This window comes from Mus caroli, unplaced genomic scaffold (assembly GCF_978045245.1).
Source record: "Mus caroli unplaced genomic scaffold, Mus_caroli_1 scaffold_10, whole genome shotgun sequence".
Taxonomy (NCBI): Eukaryota; Metazoa; Chordata; class Mammalia; order Rodentia; family Muridae; genus Mus; species Mus caroli.
The window spans coordinates 73,978,836-73,988,019 of NW_028227265.1; the positions used below are offsets into that span (position 1 = coordinate 73,978,836).

A 9,184-nucleotide genomic window follows, 5' to 3' on the forward strand; every position below is an offset into this window, starting at 1 on the left:
GCACATTATAAGGCCCATCTGTGACAAGAGATCTCTTTCCATAGGGTTACAGGCAAATTTGACATAACATACGACTGAATTTGTCCTGATTTACCTTCTCCATCTCTACAGGTTAGCATTTTGGAGCTTCTTTTTGGGTTACTAGCATAACCAATTCCTTGAAGATGAGTGAGAGTATCAGTAAGAGGCCAATCTGAAGGCCAGTCCTGTCCTCTAATAATTGTCACATCACCTCCAGTATCTATTAATCCTTCAAAGCTTTTTCCTTCAAATGTCAATTTAAGGTTGGGTCTCTGATTAGTAATAGATTGGACCCAATTCACATCAAAGGAGTCAAAACCACCTTGTCTTCTCTCATTCTTAAAGAATCTATACGGTGACTGATGTAAAGGGATTAAAACAAGTTGAGCAATTCTCTGATTAGCAGGTACAGTTATAACACCATGAGGGGAAGCAGCTATGATTTAAATTTCTCCCTCATAACCATTATTAATAACACCTGAATAAATCTGCAGACCTCTTACAATAGAACTGCTTCGTCCTAAAAGAATTCCACAAGATTCTGCAGGTAGAGGTCCAAAGACTCCGGTAGACAGAGTTTGAACTCCCATTTTTGGGGTTAATACTGCGTGGGTGGTGGAACAGAGGTCCAATCCTGCACCTCTTGGGTTTGACGTGGCAAGTTCAAAAACTGATCTCTTTGGCTGGGCATCAGGTTTACAGCCCCATAAACTCTTTGCTGTGAATGGGTCGGGACCTGGGGCTGGCCCCTCCTTTTGTTTTGGGGCAAAGGGCGGCCCAGAACGCCTGGCTTAGATTTGCATAACCCTAGCCCAGTGGTTTCCTTTCCTGCACCAGGGGCAAATCCCTGGGACATGGCCCGCTTGCCCACTCTTGGCACCTTTGTTCTTAGGACAATTACTTTTAAAATGATCCAAACTTCCACATTTAAAACATGCATTATTCCCTTGTTTCTGTGAGAACATTGCTTGTACGGTGGTCCCCTGCAAAGCAGCACAAGAAGGCCCGATGTCTGTGCAAAGACGGACATATCCCGCCAAATCTGTCTGTCCTTTGTGCAGCTGGATAGCAGCGAGACACATTGCGTTAGCATTCTCATAAGCCAATTGCATAACGAAAGCACTTCCCATGTCCGATTTTCCAAGGATTCTAGTAGCTGCTATTAATAGCCTATCCACAAAGTTCTGATAAAGCTCATCGGGACCCTGCCGAATGCTGGCTAAGCTCCCACCAAAATCTCCTTTAACTAGTAATTGTCTCCAAGTGTGGCAGGCAGCCACAGCCATCTGCGAGTACACTCCAACAGGAAAACCGATCTGATTAGCCTGGCTTTTGTATGGACCTTCTCCCAGAAGCATGTTAGCATCCCAGTCTGGATTGCCTTTCTGAACATTTAAAACGTCAGTTTTCTTACTGGCATCTCGCCATTCAGAATCCCAAAGCAAAAAATCTCCTCCTGACAGGGTAGCCTTACAAAGAGTTTTCCAATCTAGGGGGGTTAAGTGTGACTCCACGACTGTATCCAGTAATGCTTGAATGAAAGCGGCTGAAGGACCATATAGTACAACAGCTGTTTTTAACTCCTTAATCAACTTGAAATCTAAAGGCTGGTATTGTCTGACTCTAGTATCTTGCTGATAAATTAACTTGACCACAGGAAAGGCTAGCATATCAGACATATTTTGTCCTCTCCCACGAGCCTGACTCACAGCTCTTTCTAGCGGCGCTTGGTATACTTCAGAAGAGTTACTCTTCTCTGCATCTGACATCTTTTTAGCTCCTGAAGCTCATTAGTCAACTTCTGAAGCCTAATTTCAAACTCTAAGTCGCTTAGTCGCGTGTCCCTTTGAGTAGCATCTCCCGAGGTGGAGACCATAGGTGGAGTGGGAGACTTGCAAGAAGGCCAATTCTCATCAAAATAATTGGCAGCTCCTCTTTCTGAGTGATCTTTGTCTAAAATTAGCTCATCATCAGAGTTTCAACATCTATCAAATTTAGAGTTGAGAGGACCCTTTTCTGAGAAGGCCCTCTCTGATAGGTGCTCTTCCTGAGATTCTACAAGCTCTGCCTAGGTGCAATCTGAACCCTGAAAGATCACCTTTCAATACCATCTTTTACGAGCGCCCAGAAGCCTAAGGTGAAATTACCTGCCTGAGTAATTTTCAAGGCTTTACCAATTTTCTCCCAGGTTCTGTAATGCAAAGTTTCTTCTTCCTTGAATCATGGGCAACAAGAATCTATCCTATCTAAAAAATTTTCTACCAATTGTACTTCAAGCCCTACTCCTCTTGCCTGAAGCAGCTCTTGGAAGCTGAGGACAACCGCCTGATTCTAGTTTCTAGTTCTGATTAATTCGCTGCTGACCTAAGCAGATCCAGCGGTGGGTTAGCGCCGATTCAAGTTTAGTTTGTATCCTACTGCACTCTCAGCAACACTTTTAAAAAATTAAGTTTTAAGCTAGCGCTAGCATGTGTACCTGTTTGTTGCTCCGGTGCCCGATACGAAAGACCCTTTACTTTCCCGTGGAGCTCCACATGGACAGCATTCTCTCAGCGTCCTTCTGCCATTCTTCAGGTCCCTATTCAGGCGCCAAACTGTTGAGGACTGTCCAGCAGCTCGTAAGAAACGGGGTATGGCTGAAGAGGCAGAGCTGAAAGAGAGGGAACTAGATGGACGAGAGATTCTTATGGATCTAAGTAAAGTTTTCCTGATCAAAGCTCAACTTTAATGTCAGGGAACACGCTTTATAAAGAAGAGGGGAGGCCCATTCCCAGTCACTCCAAATTCCTTGTGAAGTTGACAGACCAGCCTTTTAGTAGGAACTCAAGAAGATGACAGTTTGGTGCTAACTCCAGAAAATCTTGGAGAACTGGTTCAGCCTGAGGCAGGTAGCAGGTAGTGGCATATCAAAAGAGAGGGATGAGAAGCAGCACAGCAGGTGGCTCTGCCTCTGTGGTGGATGGTCTGAGTCAGCTAGACTGGAAGGAGGTTACAACATTTACCTCCTGCTTAACATTTTTCACCTCTAATATCTTATGTTCTTCTAGAAAATGGAGATAATCTTCCAAAATTAACATCACTTATTATTTTAAATCTATTTTTAAATCTAGTAAGCAATGCTAAAATCCAGAATGAATATTTTGTAAATGTGCACAAATATTTCTAAAACTTTGTTTTATTCTGGAGGGACAAAACATACTTATTAATAATTTTGAATATATTTACATATACTAAATTATATTGTTTCATGGAGATTAAAAAACTAGTTAAAGAGAGTTCTCTGTAGTCTGTAATAAAAGCAAAACGCTTCTAGGCTTTAGGAGTAAAGATAAAAAAGTAGATTTGCTTTATTGTCATCTGGTTTTCTCAACTTGCTAGAATAGGTGATATTTCATGATATACATGTTCTATATATTTTTATTAAAAATTTCCAGAAGTTCAATGTTTAAACATGATTTGCTTCCAAGTATTTCTCTCCAATGTAAATTATCTACTAACAGCTTCTAATTAAAACCTATTTTCCTAACAAGAAAAAATGTACTTAAGCAATTTCATGTTTATATTATTTTGTGGTGTGAAATTTCTTTTTATGATTATTGTGGTTTAAAATATTATACACAAAAGAATAAAATGTTAATTATAATATATTATTAATATATGAATATTATTACTGTATATTGTATGCATTTTTCTGTATATGTATATATCTCTGTGTGTACTAACATTGATAGATCTTGCTCATAGTATACCTATACCTTAATACACAGCTTGTAACTTCATGTTTCTAATAAAGGGTCTACCCAACACATAGAACTAGAGTATCAAATTAAAGAGGAATTTTAACCAAGCAACATGGGTGCTCTGATAAGGAACCACATCCAAACACATTCTATGTCTGGTTGGAATGCAGAAATGCCCTTAGTACACATATTTAATCCCTAACAATGAAAGTGATATTAGTTTATAGAAGGAAACAGTCATGCTTGAAAGTGATGTCTAATTGAGTGGAAAACAAGTGATGAATAAGGGAAATAGTTAACATAATGAGTCAGAAATTGGATAATCCCAACTCTTGTTAGAACAGACAGACAGGAAAGACAGGCAACTTAAGAGAGACATGCAGAGTGAGTAGGGAGGGAAGGGCAAGTCAGTGAATGCAGTTCATGTAAGTTCACTGCAGTGCACTTAGAGCAACTTATTTTGTAAAATTCAGGGGTAGTTTTTCCAAGCACAGCATTTCAGTGAGACACTGAGGGAAACCAATTTGAATCTGTCAGCTTCAACAGGAGTTTGAGCAAGAACAGTTGAGTTGAACAAGCCAGCCAGAGTTCAGAAAGAAATAGAAAGGGTGATCTTATTCAGCAGAAAGCTTCCAGTATGGCAATTACATCTGGCAAATAAAAGTTGTATAAAGAGTAATTTTTTAAAGTATGTTTTTTCTATAATTTAAACTTCTTGAACTTTATCTTAAGTTTAAACATTATTAAATCATTCTACTCTAATACTGTTCAATATACAGATTATATTGCTTTATACAAAGTAAGCTATTTTTTAAAAAGTAAAGAAGTAAAATATTTACCATTTAATGGTTACGTAAATTATTGTTCTGTATTACAATTACTGAAAAATTCCATTTATACATCAAGAAGTTATACAGTTAGTATTTATTTTAATAAATGTTAAATTCATGTGATTAATTCTGCTCTGTTTCTTCTTTTCTCATAGGCTTATGCAATAGACATGCCACTATCTTCAGTTATGTATAAAAATATAAAACATGGAATCTTATTCATTTGAAGAGGTCAGTCAATTGTTAAATATTTATACACATGCACATATATATACATACATAAACATATGTATGTTTGTATATATATTTATATTTAACATTTTTCTAGCTCTAATAAAAGCTTTTAAAAGCAGCATCCTTTTAAAGAATGTCATCTTTATAAAGTGATCTATAAACTTTTGATTTTGCATTATTTCCAGGGATTATTTAGCACCTATAAAGTGTTCATCTTTCATAGATATTTCTCATTATTCTTCTCATTTTTAGTGTTCATAGATAGTGCTTTGCCTATAAGAATTATATTTATGCACCACACAAATGTGGCTCTCTCTCACCTTAATTATAATATTTTAGTAGATTGTCAGAGGATTATCTGAGTAAGATTACATTAAGATTGCAGCTGAAGATAGAAGAAGGTTATTAGGTTAACTCTATATTAAGTTTTAAATTATATTTATATGCAGAAATCTCAGCAGTGATCCTTTAGCCCAGTTTAGTTGTTGTTTCTTTGGCCTTTTGCCTTTTCCAGCTTGGCAATGTGAGCCATAGAATTTCGGCTCAGCACATTGTATCTCCAGTTCATAGATCTCATTGTATCTGTTGTTGTAATTGGTCCTGATAGTGTTCACCAGTTTAGCTTGAACACCTTTGTCTTCCAAGTTAACCTGTGTGAAGATAATAAAGATACACATCTTTCTATGCACCAACTGGCCCCTGTAATCTTCTTGATAATGCAGTTGAGGTCTTCCATTTTGCACACAGAACAAGCAGGAAGACCAACATCACATTGGGGCCTACTTCTTGGGCTATCACCACCAGCTGAGACCTTTGGTTCTCCACAAAGGTAGTGATTATATTGACCCCTGTTGGAAAGGCAGATGCTCTCTTAGAGGGGACCTCCTCTTTTCCATTATCTCTCTTCCTAGCAGTAGCCAACAGCCTTGCGTCTGCTTTTTCTCTAGCCTGTGTTCATAGGAAAGTTTAAACACCTGGGTGGCTATTTGCTGGTCCAGGGCATAGGTGAAATAGTTTGGGAAGTAGGTATTTTGAACTGTTCACAGAGGATGCCCCTTTTTTCATTACAGCTTGACTTACCAGAGATATTTGATGAAGTATGTGAGAGCTCTCCTGTGCTGGATGCCCCGTCGAATGCTGAAGAGTTAGGACTTTTCTTAAACAGAGGGGTTCTCCCACCATTTTGGCCTCCTGCTTTTTCTTGATGCCTGGGGGTAGGGGCCACCCTCTTCCCATTGGCCTTCTTCTCTTTAAGCATCATTCTCAACTGAAGAAGAGAGTAAACTATATGAAATTTAAAGAAAGTAACAGGGATTTGATTCCCCTCTCAGTAACTATTAGCATCTTTGTTATTTAATAGCTCTTAGCCTTACCTTTTCTAGTTTGAAATTGTAGAAAATAAATTTCTTTATTTTTTTAGATATTTTCTTTATATACATTTCAAATACTCTCCTGAAAGTTCCCTATACCTCCCCTACACCCTGCTCCCCTACCCACCCACTCCCACTTCTTGGTCCATTTTGAAGAATAATTAAGCTACTAATGTCATCTAATTAGCACATGATACATGCTGATTTTTTTTTCTCCCAGGCCTTTTCATATATCTATTTAACTATTTATTTTTATTTCTGCTTTGGAGAGATGTGTGCTAGGCACTTTGTTTGACCATTGACTTGCTAGTGTTCATTAGGCTTGGTTATTAAGCCATTAATAAGTACATGATTTACAAATATTATTTATTCAGTTGCTACACTGCCTTTTCATTTTGTGGTCTCCTGTGTTGTTAAGAAAAACATAATTCACTTAAAAGATAATCCATGGAAATAATTACCTCTCATTTTTTCTACTCATCTACCTAAAAGTACATACTGAAGTAAATTTACTTTAGCCTTTAAAATCATCGCCTTTTTATTTATTTTGTTTACATGTACATGCATGTGAGTGTGTGGCTGTGCCATGGTGTACATGTCAAAGTGTGCATGGGGAGGTCAGAGGACAACATATAAGCATATATTTTCTCCATCTACCTTATAGTTTCTGGGGATTAATCTCAGTCCCATGGTCTTCATGAGATGCACCTTCACCTCTTAAATCATGTGCTTAGGTTCATATTTTCACTCAAAGTGTGATGCTCTGGAGTGTGTGTGTGTGTGTGTGCATTTTACCTCTATATTGTACAAAAAGTATGATAGTGATTGTCTTATATCATATTCATAAGCACATACAAATATGGAGGACCTCTGACTTCCACATGCACACTTGGGCAACCATACCTTTGCACAGGACCCCACCCACTCACCTTTCCTTGCAACATCAGCAACTAAAAAGTATCAATGAAAATTTTCAGTTCGTGAAAGCCTCTGCACAGCAAAGGACACCATCATTTGGACTACAGAATGGGAAGGTTTTTTGTTTTTTGATTTTTTTTATCAGCTACATATCCAATAGAGTACTAGCATCCTAATTATATTTTTTAAAAAAACCTCAGGAACTAGATATAAAGAAAACAAATAATCCAAATAGAAAACGGGATACAGATCTAAATGGAGAATACTCAAAAGAGGAAATTCTTTTTTTAATATTTTAAAAAATGTATTTGTAATTAATTTTTACACTCTATATTCCATTCCCAGCCCATCCCATCAACCCTCCAACTGCTCCACATCCTACGCCTCCTCCCACCCCAACCTATCTCCACGTGGATGCCCATACCCTCCACCCCACTTAACCTCTAAACTCCCTAGGGCCTCCAGTCTCTTGAGGGTTAGGTGGATCATCTCTGAATGAACACAGACCTGGATGTCCTCTACTGTATGTGTGTTGGGGGCCACATATCAGCTGGTGTATGCGGTCTGTTTGGTGGTCCAGTGTTTGAAAGATCTCAGGGGTTCAGATTAATTAAAAATGCTGGTCCTCCTACAGAATCACCCTTCTCCTCAGCTTCTTTCAGCCTTCCTTAATTCAAGAACAGGGGTCATCTGCTTCTGTCCATTGGTTGGGTGCAAATATCTGCATCTGAATCTTTCAGCTGCTTGTTGGGTCTTTCGTAAGGGCAGTCATGTTGCATCCCTTTTTGTGAGGGCTCCATTGCCTCAGTAATAGTGTCAGGCCTTGGTACTTCCCCCTTGAGTTAGATCCCACTATGGGCATGTCACTGGACCTTCTTTTCCTCAGGCTCCTCTCTATTTCTTCCCTGCAATTCTTTCAGACAGGAACAGTAATTGGTCAGAGATGTGACTGTGGGATGGCAACCCTATCCCTCACTTGATGTTCTGTCTTCCTGCTGGAGATGGGATCTATAAGTTCCCTTTTCCTACTGTTGGGCATTTCATCAAAGGTCCTTCCCTATGAGTCCTGGGACTCTCTCACCTCCCAGGGCTCTGGTGTATTCTGGGGTTCCCCTAAACTCCTATTTCCTGAGGTTGCCTGTTTACATTCTTTCTGCTGTCCCTAGGGCTTTGGTCATTTTCCCTCACCCAATACCAGGTCAGTTTCCCGTTTCCCCATTGCCCCCCAACCCTGTCTACTTTCCCTCCTATGTCTATCCTTCCCTCATCACTTGTGATAGATCTACCTGAAGACCCAGTTACACCACTCTTGTAAATATACCCAAAAGATGCTCCACCATGCCACAGTGGCATGTGCTCCACTATGTTCGTAGCAGCCTTATTTGTGACACCCAGAAGCTGCAAACAACCTAGATGTCCATGACAGAAAATATGGTTCATTTACAGAATGGAATGCTACTCAGCTATTCAAAATGAGGACATCCTGAGTTTTGCAGGCAAATGGATAGACTAGAAAATATCATCCTGAGTGAGATAACTCAGATCCAAAAGGACATGCATGGTACTCACTAATAAGTGTATACTAGGAAAAAAAACATAGAAAATATACAAGATACAGTCCACAGAAATCAAAAGGCTCAACAAGCTGAAGTGCCCAAGTGAGGATGCCTCAGTCTCATTTGGGAGACAGAAGAAAAGAGGAAATCTAATGGCAAGAAACACTTAAAGAAATTCTCAAAATCCTTAAAGAAAATAAGTCAAATGATTTATGAGATTTTAATAAAAATGGCTAGGATTGCTATAATCAGTGATAGCTCTGTCTGGCAAGGATGTGGAGTGGATAATACTCATCCATTACTTGTTAAAGTGTAAACTTGTATAGCCACTATAGAAATCAGTGCAGTGGTTCTTCCAAAAATACAGTTTGATCTACCTCATGATCCAGCTATTCCTGAAGGATGCTTCACCCTATTATAGAACACTTTCTCAAGCATATTCATTGCAGCTCTATAAGACATTCATCACTGTGTCTTACTGATGTATTTTTTGAAATATTAACTTATCAAATATA

At 38.8% G+C, this 9,184-nt stretch overlaps 1 pseudogene; it reads right to left on the reverse strand.

Moving 5' to 3' along the window:
* Window positions 1-619: 619 nt before the first annotated feature.
* On the reverse strand, window positions 620-8,332 carry LOC110300826 (uncharacterized; annotated as a pseudogene).
* Window positions 8,333-9,184: the final 852 nt, after the last annotated feature.